General features: G+C 34.7%; 1 non-coding gene across 1 annotated transcript; it reads right to left on the bottom strand.

Annotated features, from left to right (window-relative positions):
- Nucleotides 1-2,429: 2,429 nt before the first annotated feature.
- On the bottom strand, nucleotides 2,430-2,532 carry LOC122125979. Its single transcript, XR_006150824.1, has one exon. It is a non-coding gene; the product is annotated as a U6 spliceosomal RNA (small nuclear RNA).
- Nucleotides 2,533-20,280: the final 17,748 nt, after the last annotated feature.

Raw genomic sequence — 20,280 nt, 5'->3', positions numbered from 1 at the left:
TACTTCTGGTTGTTCACTACATGTAATGGTTTCTTTAATACTTATCGTATTCTATTTATTATTATTTTTTTAAAAAAACAGCTGGCTAAACTCAAAGCTCATTCATAGAAGTTTATGTTAAGTATTTCACAAGTTTTATTTCCCTTAATTCTTTTGCTTTTTGGGGGGGGTCCGGTCGTGGGGTCTGAAGTCTGGGCCTGGGTGCTGTCCCTCAGCTCTTCAGCTCAAGGCTAGCGCTCTACCACTTGAGCCACAGCACCACTTCCGGTTTTTTCTTTTTGCTTATGTGTGCTGAGGAATCGAACCCAGAGCCTCAGGCATGCAAGGCAAGCGCTCTAGCACTGATCCACCTTCCCAAACCCCTTAATTCTTAAGATAACATTTGCTATAATGCTAATGTTATTACCATTTTAGTGTTGGGAAAAATTGTAATTAAAGACAGTGAGAGCATGGCCCAAAGACACACTGTGAGGAAGTAAATGAGTCAAAGTTTCCAAAAGTCTTTCAGCAATACAAAAAATGTGGGTAAAATCTCTCCATTCTCTTACACTCTCAAATCAATATTCATATTGTCCAAGAAATAGTAGCATAGCAATTATTGCCCATGGTTACTATTTTCTGTTACATTTTGTCTTCAAGACAGACTGTGTTGGTGATATTGGGTTATCATGCACAAAGCTGAGCTTACAAGAGAGGCAATTTTTGGGGGGGAGGGCGTCCAGTCGTGGGGCCTAAACTCTGGACCTGAGCACTGTCCCTCAGCTCTTTACGTCAAGACTAGCACTCTAACACTTGAGCCACAGTGCCACTTCTGGCTTTCTTTTTCTACTTATGTGGTGCTGAGGAATTGAACCCAGGGCATCATGCATGCAAGGTAAGCGCTCTACCACTGAGCCACCTTCCCAGCCCTGGGCAAATTTCTTTTGTCCCACAGTTCCAGTTTCCTTTTTTAAAAGTACTAAAACATTTAAATATAATCACTTACTTTTTTAAGAATCCAAAACTGAAAAAATTCACACATAATCACTCCAAATTGCTTTAAAAGTAGGAGATAATGAAACAGGCCCTGTGAAGTAAATTTTCTTCTACTTTTAAAGTAATTCTGTAAGCCATGTTTTGATTGGTCACATCTGTAATCCTAACTGAGATCTGTGGATAACAGTTGGAAACCAATCAGGGCAAAATAAATTCATGAGATTATTTTTCAAAAATTGTAATGAACCAGCAAAGGCCCAGGAATGGAGATGTAGCTCATATATTAGATCAGCAATATAGAAAGGATAGGCCTGCCAAGACCTTGAAGCTCTGATTTCAAATTCTGAGCATACTAACACACATGCAAGTTTGTGTGCATGCATGCGCATGCACACACACACATTTATTCAAAATCCTTCATATCAGTGTTTCGCATTAATTTCTTTGTTAAAAATATTTTATGAGTAAAATAAAGGAAATAAACTCTTCCCTCTCCGAATATTTTTGTACGTTTTTTATGTAAAAATACTGTACAGAGGAGTCACATTTACATGAGCAAGGTAATGAGTACATTTCCTAACAAGCATTGTTAGCTCCTCCTTTATTTTTCCCCTACCATCACTTCCCTCGCACCTCCGGAAGTACACTCCCTTCTTCCCTTCCCCAGCCTAAATTTTTCATTTTTTTTTAACATAGTGTCTTGTGCATCTCATTGTTTCAATGGGTCAACCTGTATCCCTATTTAAACATTTTGTTTTTTTCCTTCCCCTCTCCAAATTAGAGGAGCGTATATACAACGTGTAGGTGCACCAACTTCAAATACAGTGAAAACAAGGGTTATAGCATAGGGGAGGAACATATAAAGAAACAAAAAATCACATCACACATTATAAGTACGTTAGAAACAATAGCAATAAAGAAAAAAAAAAACACTTGTGTTCCTATCTTGAGGTTCATTTTCCTTAACATCATCTTATTTGGTCATATGCAGATAGCTTTTGACCTTTTCTGCTTATCCCAGACATATATTAGTTATTGAAAATTAGGGAAACCATGGGACCTATGTTTCTTTGGCCCTAGTTAGTTCACTTAATTTTTTCCAAGTCTTTTGATTTCTTAACAAATTGGACAATGCTATTCTTTCTGATGGAGGCATAGAATTCCATTGTGTATATATACCACATATTCATTCATCTGCTGAGGGGCATCGGGGTTGGTTCCATATCTTAGCTATCTTAAATAATGCTGCAATGAACATAGTTATGCTGGTAGCTTTAGTATGGTCTTGTTTGTGATCATTTGGGTAAATGTCCAAAAGTGGGATTGCTGGGTCATAGGGAAGCTCTATGTGGAGTCTTTTGAGGAACCTCCATACTGCTTTCCAATGTGGCTGAACAAGTTTACACTCCCACCAACCATGCAGTACTGTTCCCTTGTGATCACATCCCCTCCAGCATCTGTTGGAATGCTTCAGGAATTTGCCTGTCATCCTTATGCAGGGGCATGCTAATCTTCTCTGTATTTTTCCAATATTAGTGTACGTCATGCTGAATTGAGCACAGAAAACTTTTTATATATAAAGTGTAATTGATTTTATTAAACTATATAATTCAACAAAAAGTAAGTTTAAAAGAATCGTCGTGAACTTTTAGAAACATGTATTCCTTACATAAGCACACATTTAAGAATAAAGTCAAGATTGACATGTCAAAAACAAAATAATCCCAGATATTTGTTGTTCAAGATATGTGTAGGAGAAGAAATGCAATTATTCTATACAAGGCAACTGTCCTAATGAACACAGCACCAAGTGTTAAGGTTTGATAAAACTTTCAATGTTTTAAATATATTTAATTTGGGGAATTTACTTACATATACAAAAACTAGGACTGTTTGTCAGGTCATAATACTTTTCTATAAAGTATTTAAGATTTATGGTAGCAGACATATACTACTAATTATGTACATTTCAGAGTTTATAGAAACTTTACTAATGAGAAGTTGCAAAGTCTTTGTGTAAAGGAACAGAATAAAGAGTTAAGACTTTGTTAACTACAGTTTCTGTTAAAACAATAGGGCTTCCTTACTTTATATGTTAGCGAGGAACAAATGATGATATAAGCCATGTACAAATGATGAGATGAGCCATAAATAGTAATCTTAGTGGGTAACTATAAAGACTGCACATAGTCTATAAAACTCTTGTTGAGCATCATAATCTTAGTCAGTTTTAAATGTACAGGAATATGAGAAAATAGTAAAATCTAATAGGTAGTACCCTTCAAATACTGAAAACACTGGTAATTGTTTTGTTTTTTATTTTATTAATCATTAATATTTAATTATTGGTTTTTCTTATTTGTAGTATTGTTTTCCTTGTTGTACTATAACACTATTTTTTGTAAGTCCTCATTAGGAGGTACTTTGAGAAGGTTACTGGGATGGCCAAATCATTTTTATAGGAGCATGTGAATTTACAAAGAGGAAAATTAAGAACAAAATATTTATTTAAAAAAATGATGAAGTAGAGTCTGAATCAGGAGTGTTGAAAAATGTCCATACCTAAAATCTTAGCCCTAGGATGAAGCAGCAGTATTACAGAGTTGAGGCCACAAAAGTGAGACTGTGTTTTTTTTATTTTGATTTTGTTGGTCATGGGGCTTGAACACTGGGGCCTGGGTGCTGTCCCGCAGCTTAAAGCTAGCATTACCACTTGAGACAAAGCACCACTCCATCTTTTTGTGCTTATGTGGTGCTGCTGAGGACTCAAACCCACGGCCTCATGCATGCAAGGCAAACACTCTACAACTGAGCCATCTTCCCTGCACCTGAGATAACTGTGTTTAAAAAAAATCATCTAAACAACATTTGCTTTCTGCTTTGGGTTGTATAATGAAATATATGAATATCTTTTGATGTTTTTGTGAATTGTTGTACTTCTAAATTTATACTCACTTCAGCCACTTTATCCTTTTCAAAGTCATGAAATATCTCTGAGAGTTTGCTTCTGTGAAGATTGTTTTTGCATTTATAATTTCTTCTGAATCATTTTTATTTTTTGTCAAAATGACTTTATATTTCATGTTGATGGTTTATCATACATCAAATACCTTTAAATGTACATGAAGAGTCTGAAGATCGCAAAATGATTATTCTCATACAGCTCTTGTTTAGCTGTTATGCACTTTCAGCATTATGATATTTCTCTCTCTTTAACTCTCTCTCATTTCCTCTCTTTCTCTTTCATGCTCCATGTCTGCCACTTAGAATTTCTGCTGGTCTACTATAATCCTACAGAATCCACTGGTTTTTTGGGAACATGAGAGGGACCATCAGTTACCCTTACATTTCTTAAGAATTATAACAGTGACATGATATTATTCTTTTCTATTCTAAATGGCAAAACACCAGATCTAGGAATTCCTTTTCACTTTTATACTATTATAAATTTTATCTCATAGGAATCATTGGGACGGATAGGATACTTTTAACCTCTGACCTATAAGTTCTTTTTCTTTTACAAACAAACTTTTTATTATCAGTAAGTAACTACATGTAATGAAAACAAAGCTATCCTATGAAAAGTAGGCCGAAGTTGTTCACAGGGATGGGGGGAAGTGAGCACAAAGGATGCCCGTCATAGAGCACAGATCCTCAGAGCAGTTTATCATGTACACTTTGTGACAATGAAATGTGCTGAGATGTATAAATTAAATCACTGAACAACTGATATATATATATATACACATATATTTATATATGTATATTTATTTATATATGCATATATGTCTGTATATGCCCTTATACATGTACAATGCATGTTATTATACACACAAATACACACATACATATACACATGTACACATGCACACAAGGAGAAAGACATAGATACAGCCAACACTAGTTTCACTACTTGTTGAATATGCCTTAGAGGGAATGCTTGGAACAAAATAATGTTGAAGATACGTTTGTCTCCAAAAGTTCTTTTACCACTCCTCTTATCTCTTAAAACTGGTAGGTTTTGCTAGATTCAACTTGTAAAATGCAATACAAGTGACAGCAAGTCACTCAGAAATCTCAGTAAGTAAACATCATATGGTGTCTCCCTGCTCCCAACAGAATGGTTGCTCTTGTAGACCTTCTCAACAACCAAAGTAGATGGAGAATACCCTGGAAAAGAATAAAGTTCTATGGACTTAAATGGCATTCAACAGCCAGCATCAATTCCTAAGCAGATGAGTGAGTCCTCAGAAGTTTGGAGCTTAGGTCAACATTTAACCAACCCATGTGAAAAGTCTTATGTGAGAAATGCTGACTGAGGTCTTGCTGATTTCCTGGCCAAGAAAATAAGAAAGTATTTTTAATATATTAAAATTTGAGAATAATTTGTAACCTGTCTATAAATGTGTAGAACACTATTATATCAACTCAAAAAAATGATGTGGGAAACTTACTGCATTGCTGGTGGGAGTGTAAACTTGTTCAAATACTGGAAAGCCATATGGAGGTTCCTCAAAAATCTCCACATAGAGCTACCCTATGACCCAGCTATCCCACTTTTGGGAATTTACCCAAATGATCACAAACAAGACCATACTAAAGCTACCAGCACGACTATGTTTATTGCAGCATTATTTAAGATAGCTAAGATAGGGAACCAACCCAGATGCCCCTCACTAGATAAATAGATCAAGAAAATGTCGTATATATATATATATATATATATATATATATATATATATATATATATATATATAATGGAATTCTATGCCTCCATCAGAAAGAATGACATTGCCCCATTTGTTAGGAAATGGAAAGACTTGGAAAAAAATTATATTAAGTCAAGTAAGCCAGGCCCAAAGAAACATAGGTCCCATGTTTTCCCTTATTTGCAATAACTAGTATATGTCTGAGTAAAGCAGAAAAGTTCAGATAAGTTGATGTTATGGGAATGAACCCCAAGATAAAGATTCAAATTTTTTGTTTTTTTTCTTTCATGCAATTGTTTCTAACATATTTTTAAGATGATTTCTTTGTTGCTTTGTATGTCCCTCCACCACGGTATAACCCATGCTTTCACTGTACTTGATGTTGGTATAATTTGTGGAGGGGAAGGGAAAAAACAAATTGTTTAAATAGTGATACAGGTGGACCCATTGCAACAATGAGATGTTCAAGTTTTTATGTTGAAAAACAAACTTTACAATCTTGGTGAGGGCTGGGGGGAGGATCAGGTGGGGAGAGGGGGAGAGTATAGGAAGGGATGGAAAGGGGAAACAAAGAGGAGGCAACAATGCTTGATAATTAATATACTCGTTATCATGTAATTGTAAGTCCTCTGTACGGTATTCTCACAATAAAAAAAAGAAATTAAAATAAATGTTGTGCGTTTTATTTATGTACTCTTGGACTTGGCAAGTGACTTTAGGTGTGTCTACACAAGTAGAATCAGCATGAAACAAGCCAGCATTTCTGCATTTAAGATACAAGGAAAGAATACAGGTTGACCCATTGTAACAATGAGATGTACAATACACTCTATTAAAGGGGGTGGATGAAGGGAAGAATTGGGGAGGTATGAATGGAAGAGATGGTAGTGGAAAACAAAGGAGATGGTAACAATGGTGAATAAGAAATGTACTCATTACCTTACTTATGTAACTGTAACCCCTCTGCACAGGATCTTTACAATAAAAATATATATTGAAAAGATACAAGGAAAACTTCTTTACTGATAGGAAATTGCATTTGTCACTCAATATCAGTGGTTTAAGGGCCACAGGCATATAAAAACTTTGGATACTCAAACTGTCTACATGAACACAATATATTATTTACATTAGAATCTGCCCACAACCTAGTGCAATGTAATTGCTATGAAAATTTTTACTACATTATCTTTGTAATGAACAATAAAATCATATGCACTATCAACTGATACCATTTTTTTTCAGATAATTTTTTTATTGTGAAAATACCATTCGGAGAGGGTACAATTACATGGACAAGGTAATGATTATATTTCACATTAAGCATAGTTGCCTCCTCCTTTGATTCCTCTTCCCATCCCTCCCCATCTCCCATCCCCTCTATCTCTCCCTTCCCTCACATTCCCGCCTCAGCCAAACTTGTAAAGTTCATTTTCGACCTAACTTCTTGTATATCTCATTGTTGCAATGGGTCCACCTGTATCCCTATTTAAACAATTTATTTTTGTCCTTCCCCTCCACAAATTATGCCAACATCAAATACAGTGAGAGGAGGGGTTATACTGGGGGGGGGGAGGTACATGCATTGTTACATCCTTCTTTGTTTCCCCTTAACATCCCTTCCCCTCTCCTCCCCCCACCACCCGCCAAAGTTGGAAAGACCATTTTTCGACATAACTTTCACTAGCCAAAACGGACAAGGGTCTCATATCTAAAATATACCTGGAATTCAAAAAATTAAATCCCTCAACAACAAATCCTCAAAGAAACAACTGCTCAATAGGTAAGTGGACTAAAAACTTAAAGAGAATCTCTCTGAAGAGGAAAGTAGGATGGCCAATAGATACCTGAAGAAATGCTCAACCTCACTAGCCTTAAAAGAAATGAAAATCAAAACAACTTTGAGATACCACCTCATGCCAGTTATAATGGCTATAATCAAGAACTCTAATAACAACAGATTCTGGAGGGGATGTTGACAGAAGAGAACCTTATTGCATTGATGGTAGAAGTGTAAACTGTTCAACCACTTGAGAAAGTAGTATGGAGGTTCCTCAAAAGACTCCACATAGAGTTCCCCTATGACTCAGCAATCCAACTTTTGGGCATTTACCCAAATGATTACACCCTTGAACCACCAGTGCCTAGGCATGTTGCATATTCTGTGTAATTCCTATTCTCAGCATTGTATAGATGCTACTACTACAATATACAAAAATTTAAAACATACTAAGGATATTTGTAAAGTATATAATGAAGGAAGTATTTTCATCCTTTACAAAAACTCTGCAAAATCTATCCTAAACTATTTATATTTTACTCTACGTTTCCTGCAACCCGTTTGATATAGTTTAATACTTTTCAAGCCAACTTTCTCCATATTCTACTGCAGATTTACTATTTCATGTATCTATGTATATGAATATGTAAATGTATATGTACATGTATATGTATATGTATCTATCTATAAATGATCCAATGTGAATCATGAGACTTGAAACTTTGCTTTATTTTGCTGTTCAGCGGTTGAATCTGGTCGGCTCATTCTGTGACAATATCTGTGCTCATTCTCATCATTCTTTATTTACCACACCATCAGCCTCCTAAAATCAGCTTCATTTCCCGGAGATGGTTACCAATCAGTCCAACCAATATCCACCCAGGAGGTTTTAATAATTAAAGATTTAAGGAAGGAAGATAACATGAAGTGACATGTACAGAATTTCTACAAAGACCTGACATCTTTCACATTTCTGCCTTCCTTCTCTTTTCATACTTCAGAAAGCATTGACTAACCCTATAAATATGATGCAATTATAACTTAAGGATCAATGGGTTTTTTTCCAACCTGAAGCCTTTTGACATAAACATTTGGGAAATTTTTTTGTTATAGGATTCCATCCAAACAAAGCCATGTATATCAAGAAAGCCAATGTTTTCAAATCAGAGTACTAAACAAAAGAGGGAGAAAATTAAAGTTAGCTATATATGTTAAGCACAAATATAGGCAATATCAAGATATTTTGAGATTGTATACTTTTACTGTATAAGGTGGCTCAAACCTTTAATATTATCTACTTGGGAAACAGAGATTAAAGAATTCCAGTTCCAGGAAAGCCCAGACAAAAAAAGAGGTTTCAGAAACTCTAACCATTTGCTGCGTGCAATGTGTTGGGGTTGTGTTAGAAGGACCACAGTCCAAGCAGACCCAGGCACAGTAATACTACCTCAAAATAAAAATCCAATTACAATCTGCAGATATGGCTATAGTAGAGATGCTGTTTAACTTACGAATGGGGTTTGGAGTTCAATCCTCCAGCACCACTAGGAATTTAAGTGTGTGCCAGAGTAAGAATTTGGCATGTCTAATGTCAACAGTTCATACTGGTTTAGCAAGTTTTAATAAAAATTTTATTTCTTTTACTAATTTTTTAAAGAATAACCATAACTTCCTTGCACAAACCAAATAATTTCTTATTAGAGATTTTCTTCTATCCATTAAGTAAAATGTTATGTGTTGGATACTGTCCACTGAAATCATACTAAAGATCGATAACCCACGGCCTGGGAAGGTGGCTCAGTGGTAGAGCGCTTGCCTTGCATGCTCGAGGCCCTGGGTTCGATTCCTCAGCACCACATAAGCAAAAAGAAAAAAAAAAGCCGGAAGTGGCGCTGTGGTTTAAGTGGTAGAGTGCTAGCCTTGACCTGAAGAGCTGAGGGACAGTGCCCAGGCCTAGAGTTCAGGCCCCACGACCAGACCCAAAAAAAAAAAAAAAAAATCGATAACCCATTGCCTTAGAAAATGACTGCATTGGGAAACAGAATCTCAAAGGTAGCATTTAAGTTGAAGTATCCTCCAAAAGAATCAGAAGGTCTTGAATATGCCAAGGAAGGAGGACTCAGAAGAAGCCAAACCTGATCTTGGAGTGCTAGATCCACCACTTCAGAGGCAATATATTTACAGTGTTAACGCGACTTAATCTGTGGTAGTTTATTATTACAATTACTAGTAAACATGTGGAATCTATAAGACATGAAAAGTCATTGACTCTTGGGGTCTATGACTCATCTTTATAATCCTAGTGATTAAGAAGGATGAGACTTTGGGAATAATGTTTTTCCGAGTGGTAGGAAAGTTCATGAGGTTCTGTCTCCAATTAACTATAAAAATTTCTGGGCTGGAGGCATGTTTCAAAAGGTAGACTGACTATTGTTAGCAAACAAACTGAGAGCATGAGTTTTGTTCAAGCCCCAAATTGGGAGAAAGAAAAAGTCCTTAATAGAAAACTATGAGAAACAGAAATATGAATAGGAAAGCAGAAGCAAAAGAAATAAACTTATTGATACAAAGTTTCCCAATGTGAAATATGGCACAAACTCCAATATTTAGGGTTTTCCTTCCTGTATAGTAGAAATAAATGGTATTTCGACTTGATGAAACTAAAGTAAAACTGTATGCAATAAATAATTACATTAATATTATGTTTCCATAAATTAACTTGTTTTCCTACAAATTTATAGAATAGTGTAGCTATGGAAAATTAATAAAAACTGTTTTCATATAAGATTATGTATCCTTTCAAGTGTTGTCTAAAATTGATCTACACTGAAATGATTGCCATTGATATCTTTCTCAAGATTCCAAATGTTTATACTTTCAGTTGATTTTCCACAAAACTCACACCCCAAACATAACTCTTAGTTTGTTCATGAAATCATAGGAACATATGGCACTAAAGGTTAATTACCTTTATCTGCTGTCCTTAATGTAGTATACCTAATAAAATTAAGTATATACCCTGACGAAAATAAGATACTTCCTTCTATATACAGACTTGCACACACACACACACACACACACACACACACACACACACACATACAGATACACACACATATTTACCACTGTGACTCAGGTTAGGTTCCTGACATTGTGTATCACACAATGATCTATTAATCAAACTTTCTTACACAGACATAAAATACATTCATAATTCTGCACATATAAAAACACCAGATCATTTAAAATGATGAGAATATTTAACAGAACCATCAAGCTCCTGAGCCATCTACTCCCTGATTTCATTCATTCATGATGATCCATTTTTCATATCATAATTAAAAGTCTTTTTGAGTCTGTCTGATTAGCAGACAAAAGTATGTTATCATATATTAGAAAATGTAGGTGAAATTACTTGTCCCTAGGTAATCTTTAATATATCTTATCAAAGACTTCTGTTTCCTTCTTTTATTTTCTTGTTTTTGGGGGTCCGGTTGTGGGACCTGACCTCTGTCCCTCAGCTCTTCAGCTCAAGGCTAGCGCTCTACCACTTGAGGCACAAGCCACTTCTGGCTTTTTTCTTTTTTCATATGTGGTGCTGAGGAATCAAACCCAGGGCCTCATGCATGCAAGGCAAGCGCTCTACCACTGAGCCACCTTCCCAGCCCTTTGTTTCCTTCTTGCAGAGTCTGTTTCCAGCATTTTGCCCTAATGTCTAATATTAAATTACAAAGGACACACCATATTCCTAAATTCATTTTTCCTAAAGGTTATGCTATAGAGTTGACTCTAATTTGTTTGCTTATTATAAATTAAATTTTCTCAACAACTTAAAATATTGTTTATGTTACTCCTAAGCCTTTTGAAATATCAAAACACACTGGAAATTCACTTTTGCAATAATTTGTGAATGGCAGTAATGTTTGAGGGGAGATGAAGGACTTGAATTATCTAGTGCCTTAAAAATGGCACTATTACTTAAAGGGCTGATCATCTAGTAAGCTTTCAAAGTGTGGTCTTCTGATTTCATTTAAGAAGATAAAAGTATGCTTTTCATCACATTCTTGCTTGCAAATCACTAGAATTATTTCCTTTGTACAGTTTATGCCCTGCTGCTACTGTATTGAAACCCACATACAACTGCATAGCTGTGGTAGCTGCTCTAAATTTTGTAATTTTCTGCCAGTAGCCATGGTGATTTGCGCTTAGATTCATGGGATAGTCACATAATCCACAATTACAAAGCACCACAATATATAAAGACCACGTGCAAAATGAGACTCAATTTCTTTCTTTGTTGTTTCCTTTTTTTCTTACTGATTGTCTTTTAAGGAGCTAGGGATTGTTGATTTCTTATTATTGTTGATGTTACTTAAATAAATTTACCAGATTTTTCCAATAAAATAAAGAGAAATTAAAAAAGACATATCTAGTCACAAAATAAAACTAAACATTTGAGTCTTTTTTATTCTAGTCCTGTTTTTAGTTATCTTCAAATAACATTGAGATGAGCCAAGCATACACGTAAAATGACCCTATCAAGCACACAGAACTCTGGAATATTTGGGCTTTGATTTCCACATCAACTTCACCTAGAAAAGAAAATTATCACTTGCTTCATGTCTTAAGTAATCTACTTAAAACAAGTTTTATTAATTTTATCAATAGATCTCACAATCTATGGAATTGATGCACTGTATAAGTATTTGATTTCTTATTTCCACTGAATTAATATTATATTAATTTTATTTTTGTCATATGAAATAATGACATTCTTGAGGATAAAACATGCCTGTTTTTCATTTTTGTTGCCAAAATGGAACTATTAGACATTTTGAAAATTTAACTTTAAATCTGAACCTTCAAATTTCACTAGGACTTGAATTGTGTTACTTACACCTTTAATGTTAAAATCAAATGCATTATTAAATACAAAACAAAATTAAAAGTTATCACACCTTATTCCCAGAATTGACTTTATGATTAAATACAATTATATATACAAAATTAAAAGTTATCACACCTTATTCCAAGAATTGACTTTATGATTAAATACAATTATATGTATATACTGTAACAACTGAGATATGGAAACAGAAGATTCCTTCTTTTTGTTTTGTGTTTGTTATTGTTGTTTATAGTCTGTGATGGGTCTGTCTTCCTGACCTTATGCATGTTACATCCATTTATATCTTCAGGAAGGTGGGGGGTGGGCACAGAGCTTTAGAGAAAAGGGTGAAAAAATGAAGCAGTGGAGTTCATTGAACGTTGATGAAAGTGAACTATTTAACTCATGGGTGGGGGCAGGAGGGGGGGACTGGGAACAAGTGAAGGAACTGAAGACATTTCATAAAAAGAAATGTCCTCATTACCTGATTCATATAACTGTAATCCCTGTATAAATCACCTTAATAATAACAACAGAGTAAATTTATTTTAAAAAAGCAAAACACTGTTTCCTAGAATCCTAGAAGTTTCTTTCATTCACTGGTTTGAGCTGGGTGAGTCTATCTCTGGAAATAGCTACATTAACATTCATTGGGCAAATTTGTGAGCTACTAGTAGATAAAAGTCAATTATGATTGTTTGTATGATTTTGAGATGCTGATTCATTTATTTCATTAATCTAATTTGTATTATTTCTGTCTACCGGTTTTTGGTTTGGCTTGTTCCTGTTTTTCAAGGACATAGTGGTGCATCATTACTGCTGATTTAAGATTGTTCTAATTTGTTGATGTACATACTCAAAGATATAAATTTTCCTCCGAGTATTGCCTGTGCTCTTGTTTCCCAGAGAAGGTAATATTTTATGTGTTCACTTCCACTGAATTCCATAAATGTTGGAACTTCCCTCCATATCTCTTAATGTAAGTTTATTCCAAGTTTTTCCATTTCCTTATGAATAATGGTGTAATATCATTCTTTCTGGATCCATAGAATTGTATGAAACTGAAGAGTTTATTCATGGCAAAGGAAAATGTTAGCAAGATATAAGAAAGAGAACAGAATGGATGAAAATTTTTACTAGCTAAGCATCAGACAAGGATTTTTATAACTAATCCATATTAAGAGATCAAAAATTTAAACTCAACAAAAATAAACCCTCAAATAAACAACAACCTAATTAATATATGGGATAAAGACTTAAAGAGAACTTCTTAGAAGAAATAAAATGACAAGTAGACATATCTCTCTTCATAAAAGAAAGGCAAATACAAACAACACTGAGATTCATCTAAACCCTGTTACAATATCTTTTGAAAAAACAATCACAGATACTGATAGGAATGTGTCCCAAAGGAAACTGTATTACACCGTTGCTGTAAATGCGATCTTCTTCAAGCTCTTTGGAAAACACTATTGAGGTTGCTCACAAAACTGAATAGAGAGCTCCCTATGATCCAGCAATTCCACTTACGGGTGTTCATCCAATAGAACAACAACAAGGCCACACTGAAGCTGCCAGCACAATCATGTTCATTGTTGCATTATTTTCTGAAGCCAACACATGGAATTAGCCCAGATGCTTCCCATTGTAAAAAGGGATCAAGAATTGTGTGTGTATATGAATTATATGTATAATTTTATTGATCCCTATTTACAATTATGCATGTATGTATGAATATATATGTATACATACATAATCAAATTCTATTCATCCATCAGAAAGAATAATATTGCACTATTCTAAAGGAAAATGAAAGACTTAGAAATAATCATGTCAAGTGAAATTAACTGGACCCAGAGAAACTTAGGTTGCATGAGTTTCCTCATTTGTGGTAGATAGAAGGTGCCTATAATTGTAAAAGTAAACACACTGCATGGTATGCAAGGAGGTACAAATGAATTATCTGAAGTGTCAGAGTCCATGGAGAGTGAAAATACTATAATTCTCTTAAAATATTAAGTCAAAGTCCAACAAAATAAATACCAGTAAATGTGTACTAGAAAAGAGTACAGTGGGGGGCAATGTGAGAGGGGTAGGAAATTGAGGGGGAAAAGGATAGAATACAGGCAAGAATCCATTGCATACTTCCCAGAATTAAAATACACAAAGCAAGGGGTAGCGTTTAATGGGTATGAAGATGTTGAAATGGTAACAGAATTCCAGGTTCATTGTACACATAAACTGCTTTGTTAAATGACATGTAATTCTGTACATAATATAATATTGAGATATGTAATGAGTGGGGTTGATTGTGAAGGGTGGATGAGAATGTTGGAACGGGTGACATTCATCAAGATGCATGGTATCCATAAACTGTTTCAGTTAATGACAACTCCTTTGTACAACTACATAAAAGATAATAAAAAATATTCAAAAAATTAATTATGACATTTGAATAGAGAATTGAACCTCAATTCAATTCACATTTAAAATATTTTTAACCTGAAGGTTTGGAGAATAAAATTCAAATAATAAAATACTATGAATCTTTATTTCAGAAAATTTAAAATTTAAATTAAAACTCCTTTGCTTTTTGTCAGCCTTTGGGCTGTTATAAGAGAATACTTCAAAGTAAATTGCTTAAAAACATCAGGAGTATAATACCCACACTTGAACATTGATTATAAAAATGATTATTCAAAGCAATTTCTTGTCTTATAGGGGTTCAATGTCTAGTTCATTATAATCTATTTGCTGGACATTCACCTGGCAGAGTAGTTATATTAGGCTTCTTTTATCAGGATCATTATTGCAGGGTCATCTCTGAAAGGTTGAGTCAAATGTGACCAGACAGGGAAAGAGAATTTCAACATGTGTATCTGGAGGGAATTACATCGTCCCATACACCTTGCAAATTTTCCTTTAACTCTTAGTGTAGTGTATCATTTGGATATTATTTCATAGAAAATAACAACTTCAGGACAAACCTATGTCGTGTAAATTATGTGACTGTCATCACAATTGTATAGAAATATCTACCCACCACTCTAGAAATTGAATCTGAAATCGTAAAGGATTGGGATTAATAATTAATATGCACTATGTTGCCATAAAGTGGTGGTGAACCTTTTCAAGTGGGTACATTTGTAGAGATTTGGTCACTGAGAACTTGTGATCAAAGAGGACGTTAAGATCAAAGTCATTTCCTCCTCTTCCTTCTTTTTCTTCTCTGTCTCCTTCTCCTTCTTCTTCTTCTTCTCCCTCTCCCTCTCTCTCTCCCCCTCCTCCTCTTTCCCCCTCTCCCACTCCTATTCCTCCTCTTCTTTACTTCCTGGATCCCATGAATACACATAATCTATCACATGTTCCTGACATGGGACACTGTGCTACCACCAACCCAAAGTAATGAGGATAAGAAACATAAACTGAAATGTATAAAACTAGAAGCTAAGATTAATGTTTCCTCCTTTCAAGCTCATCTTATAAAGTATTTTGTCATTTTAATAGGAGAGTGACACAGCATGCTCTCATTTATTATAAAGGATAAGATTTACTGGAAAAAACTGACCAACATCGCCCTAATGAAATGATTGATTAAATTAATACTATATTATGACAAATCTACTTTAAAATATCAGATATACGTCAAAAAGAGCACAAAAATTCTCTTTTATGGATTGCTATGAAGAGAAAGCAGAATTCAGTCTGTTCCTCACGGAAATTGACCTATGACTGGCAGTATTGTCAATTGCATAAATGATTTAAGAAGACTGAAGAACAAATTTCAACTCAAACTGTGTGATATAAAATTTACTTTGCCCATGTAAGAAACTTTTGTATTCTATCTATGTTTGGTCCACAAAATGACTTTCATTTTATTCTAATCATATTTTAATTAACTTTAAGTAGTTGTATGGGTGTTGCTGTTTGGCAAAGCAGTTTACGAATACTATTTACTGAGATTTTTTTTCTTCTTTCTCGCCTGAGGTTTGAACTGTGGGTGTGGGCGCTGTCCCTGATCTCCTATGGATGAAGATTTGAACTCTATCACTTGAGGCACTGCAGCACCTTCAGATTTTTCTGAGATCTAATTGGAGATAAGAATCTCACAGGCTTTCCTACCTGGGCAGGTTTCAAACCTCAGTCCTCAGCCTCCTGAGTATCTAGGTGTACAGGCATGAGCTGGTAGTGTATGTCTTAATACAATGCATCTTTTTTTTGGGCCAGCCTGGGGCTTGAACTCAGAGCTTGGCAATGTACTTGAGCTTCTTTTCCTCAAGCTAGCACTCTACGACTTGTGTCACAGTGCAAATTCCAGCTTTTTTTTGTTTATGTAGAACTTAGGAATTAAACCCAGGGCTTCACACTACAACTAAGTCTACACTAAGCCACATTCCCAGCCCAATACAATGCATCTTGATGATCATCATCCCTCATCCCTCTCAATCCTATCTCATCCTTCAATTTACATAATTTTGTAGAATATTCACTGACTCACAATGTCATATGTCACTCAGAGGATATATCACATCAGATTTTATTGATAGTCTTATTCATCAACATAATAAATGTTTGCCTTTAAGAATTCTGTAATTTTAAATTCTAAATTTTCACAAAGATTCACCCACTACTATTCTAAAATTTTTCCTAAGGTTAATGCAAATGCAATCTGTAATTCTTCAATAAAGTACAATAATACTTGGAATGTTAAAGAGTTGGACTCTGAATATCACCTTCACTTTTAGAACATTTTATCATCACTACCCTCTCAAAATGCTCCAATATTTATTAGTACTCACTTCTTGTCATCATTTCAACCCACCCTCCCCTTGAGAAGCTATTATTTCATATATTACCTCTACAGATGTGGCAATTAAAAGAACTCACATAAATAGAAAATGTAGTCTATTTTATTAATTTCCCCCATGTAAAATTAGTGTTTCCAAAGTAAGTCCATTTAAATTTTCTAATGGATAGAGCATATTGTTTTGTATGCATGTGTATACGGGTGTAACGTCCTCAATGGGAATTTCAATATTTTATTGTATGTTGTTATAAAAGGTTTTGCTACGTATATTCTTGTACATGTGTCTTATTGGACGTATGTTGAAATCTATTTTGTATATAAAATTATGATTCAAAATGGTGAATCATAGGGGCAACTCTGTGTAATATCTAAAAGATCATCAGTATGTTTAACAAACTGACTATATCACTTTAAGTGCCAAGCACCAATGTATAAGGATTCCAATTTCTACATAGTGGTTGTGCAGTGATATCTTATTGTTGTTTCTATTTCTACTAACCTTTATATGTATGCAATGTCTAGGACTGATCTTTTCGTATGAACTTTCCATGTTTCCAATTTCTACATATTGGTTGTGCAGTGCTATCATATTGTTGTTTCTATTTCTACTAACCTTTATATGTATGCAATGTCTAGGTATTAACTTTTCTTATGAATTTTCCATATGTTCTTTGGTTGTTGGTATATTATTATAGAGATATGTATTTTGATTTTTTGATAACTTATACAGGATGTTTAAAGTTTTTCATTGTCATTAATATGCTCTTAATATATTACTTATTTGTCTCTTTAAATAAATGTATATGTATACACACTGTGTACATATGCATATATTCATATTTATATGTAAATATATACAAATACCTGTATATATATGAATATACAGATGTGTATATACATGTATATAGACACATTATGTATATTATTACTTTCATTTGTCAGTAAGTTATCATTTTATTTTATTTGCCAAACATGTCCTTTATTGATTTTACTTTATTTAATTTTATGGTTAAGATGTTGTACAGAGGGGTTACAGTTACATGAGTAAGGCAATGAGTACATTACTTGTTGATCATTGTTACCCTTTCCCTTCCTTGTTGTTGTCCCACTATCGCTTCCCTCCCCCAGATCCCACATTCTTATTTACCCACCCTTTGCAGCATGAAGTGGTAAAGTTCCTTTGCATTATACTGTCTTGTGGGTATCTTTAGTGCAATGGGTTATCTTGTGTCCATGTTTCAGCGTTTTGTAATTCCCGTTCCCCTCCCTAGATTAGACATGTAATTACAAGATGCAGGGTATCAAAACTGAGTAGTGATAAGAGGGGATATGCCATAGGAGAAAGATACAAAGGAAACAACAACAACAAAAATGAATAAAATTGCATTGCACATTTACAACAGTAACAATAGAGACAGAACTCCCAAACATGTCCTTTATTGTCAAGGTAGTTATTTCAGTTCATGTCCTTACCATTTTTGGAACTTTGCTCAAATGTTTTATAGCTTTCCATATGCACTAATATGTTCATTTTTTCTAAATCTATCTACTCCTAAGATACCTGCCATTTCTCTTCTAAAGCCAAAAAGCAGTCTTCTACAGCTTGGTTCCAAACACTTGTATTTTTTCCTTGAAATAAGAATACTGATCTAAGCCCGGTGCTGCTGGCTTACACCTATAATCCTAGTTACTCAGGAAGCTGAGATCTGAGGATCGCTGTTCAAAGCAAGCCTGGGCAGAAAAAGTCCATGAGACTCTTACCTCCAATAAACCACCAGAAAATGGAAGTGACTCTATGGCTCAAATGGTAGAGGTCTAGCCTTGAGCTGCAGAACTAACGGACAGCGCCCAGACCCAGAGATCAAGGCCCACGAAGACCACCACCACCACTAACAACAACGAAAAGAATACTGACTCGAAAAGCAATAGCTTTAAACAGTCTTAAAGATAGGCTCATGTCTAATATTCTAGTATTATCTTAGATACCAACAGCCTTTTAGTCCAATGAGCCATGAGCCCTCAGAATGTTGACCAAATTTCTTATTTACACAATTACTATAAGTATGTTTTCTCATCTATCTTTCTTTCATTTCACCACAGAATTCGTATTTATCCTTTCTGTCATACATGAATACCAATGCCTTTGGAAGATATTTATTAGTTGGTGTGTATTATTTGTAAGAAGATATCTTACTGAAATACTTAACACACTCACATATTGATCAAGGGCCTGATTAACCTGTTTCTGTCTTTCTCCATTCCCATTGCCCCTTAGTTTTCAACTGTTTTCTGTGAATTTCTTTGTGCTATCTTCACACATTGTCAAAATGTATTTCAGTGTTGTTCACCCACTATCACTGACAATTATACAATGCTGAATAAAAAGCAAACATCTAAATAAATGGAGACATATAATTTTTGTGGATTGGAGGATATAATTGAGCAAATACAATAATTGTCCCCCACACCGTTTTTTTGGTCATTCATGAAGCTTGAAATGTGGCCTGGGCACTGTCCCTCAGCTCTTCAGCTCAAAGTGAGTCTTCTACCCATTGAGCAACTGTGTCACTTCTGGTTTTCTGGTGGTTAATTGGAGATAAGAGTCTCATAGACATTCCCGTTCCAGCTGGCTTTGAATCACAATCTTCAGACCCTCAGGCCATTAGAGAAATCTTCACTATTTCATGTTAATACGGATCTTATATTCTGTGAGCCACTTAGAAATGTGAAATCATTGGTATGAAGTATCCAATCAGATGTTTGTTTTTTTTTTCTGTCTTTCCATGCTTCATGTGCAAAGACATTGTGGAAAGTATTACAAACATAAGTGTAATCCCAATACCTTCATTCATTGTGAAGGGCACTTTCTTCCTAAATATTTTGACCCAAATTATCTTTTTCAGGAAATTACTGTTTGGTAATTAAAGGTCAATTCACAAATTTTGATGTCTTATTTTTTAAAGAACTTTGAATTTAAATTCCACTACAACCTTGTTTCACACAATGAGAGTACATTTCCTGGGTAAGGACAATTCTCAAAGGAACCTACAAGATTTACAGCAAGGCTTCTGAGGTTTGTTTGTTTAGTGTGAAAAAGAGCCATCTTCACCCACATTGCTCC

This window comes from Dipodomys spectabilis, unplaced genomic scaffold, assembly GCF_019054845.1.
Source record: "Dipodomys spectabilis isolate Male_0828 unplaced genomic scaffold, ASM1905484v1 ptg000269l, whole genome shotgun sequence".
Classification (NCBI taxonomy): Eukaryota; Metazoa; Chordata; class Mammalia; order Rodentia; family Heteromyidae; genus Dipodomys; species Dipodomys spectabilis.
Note: the sequence above shows the minus strand (reverse complement) of the source record. Positions and strands in the feature narration are given on the sequence as shown.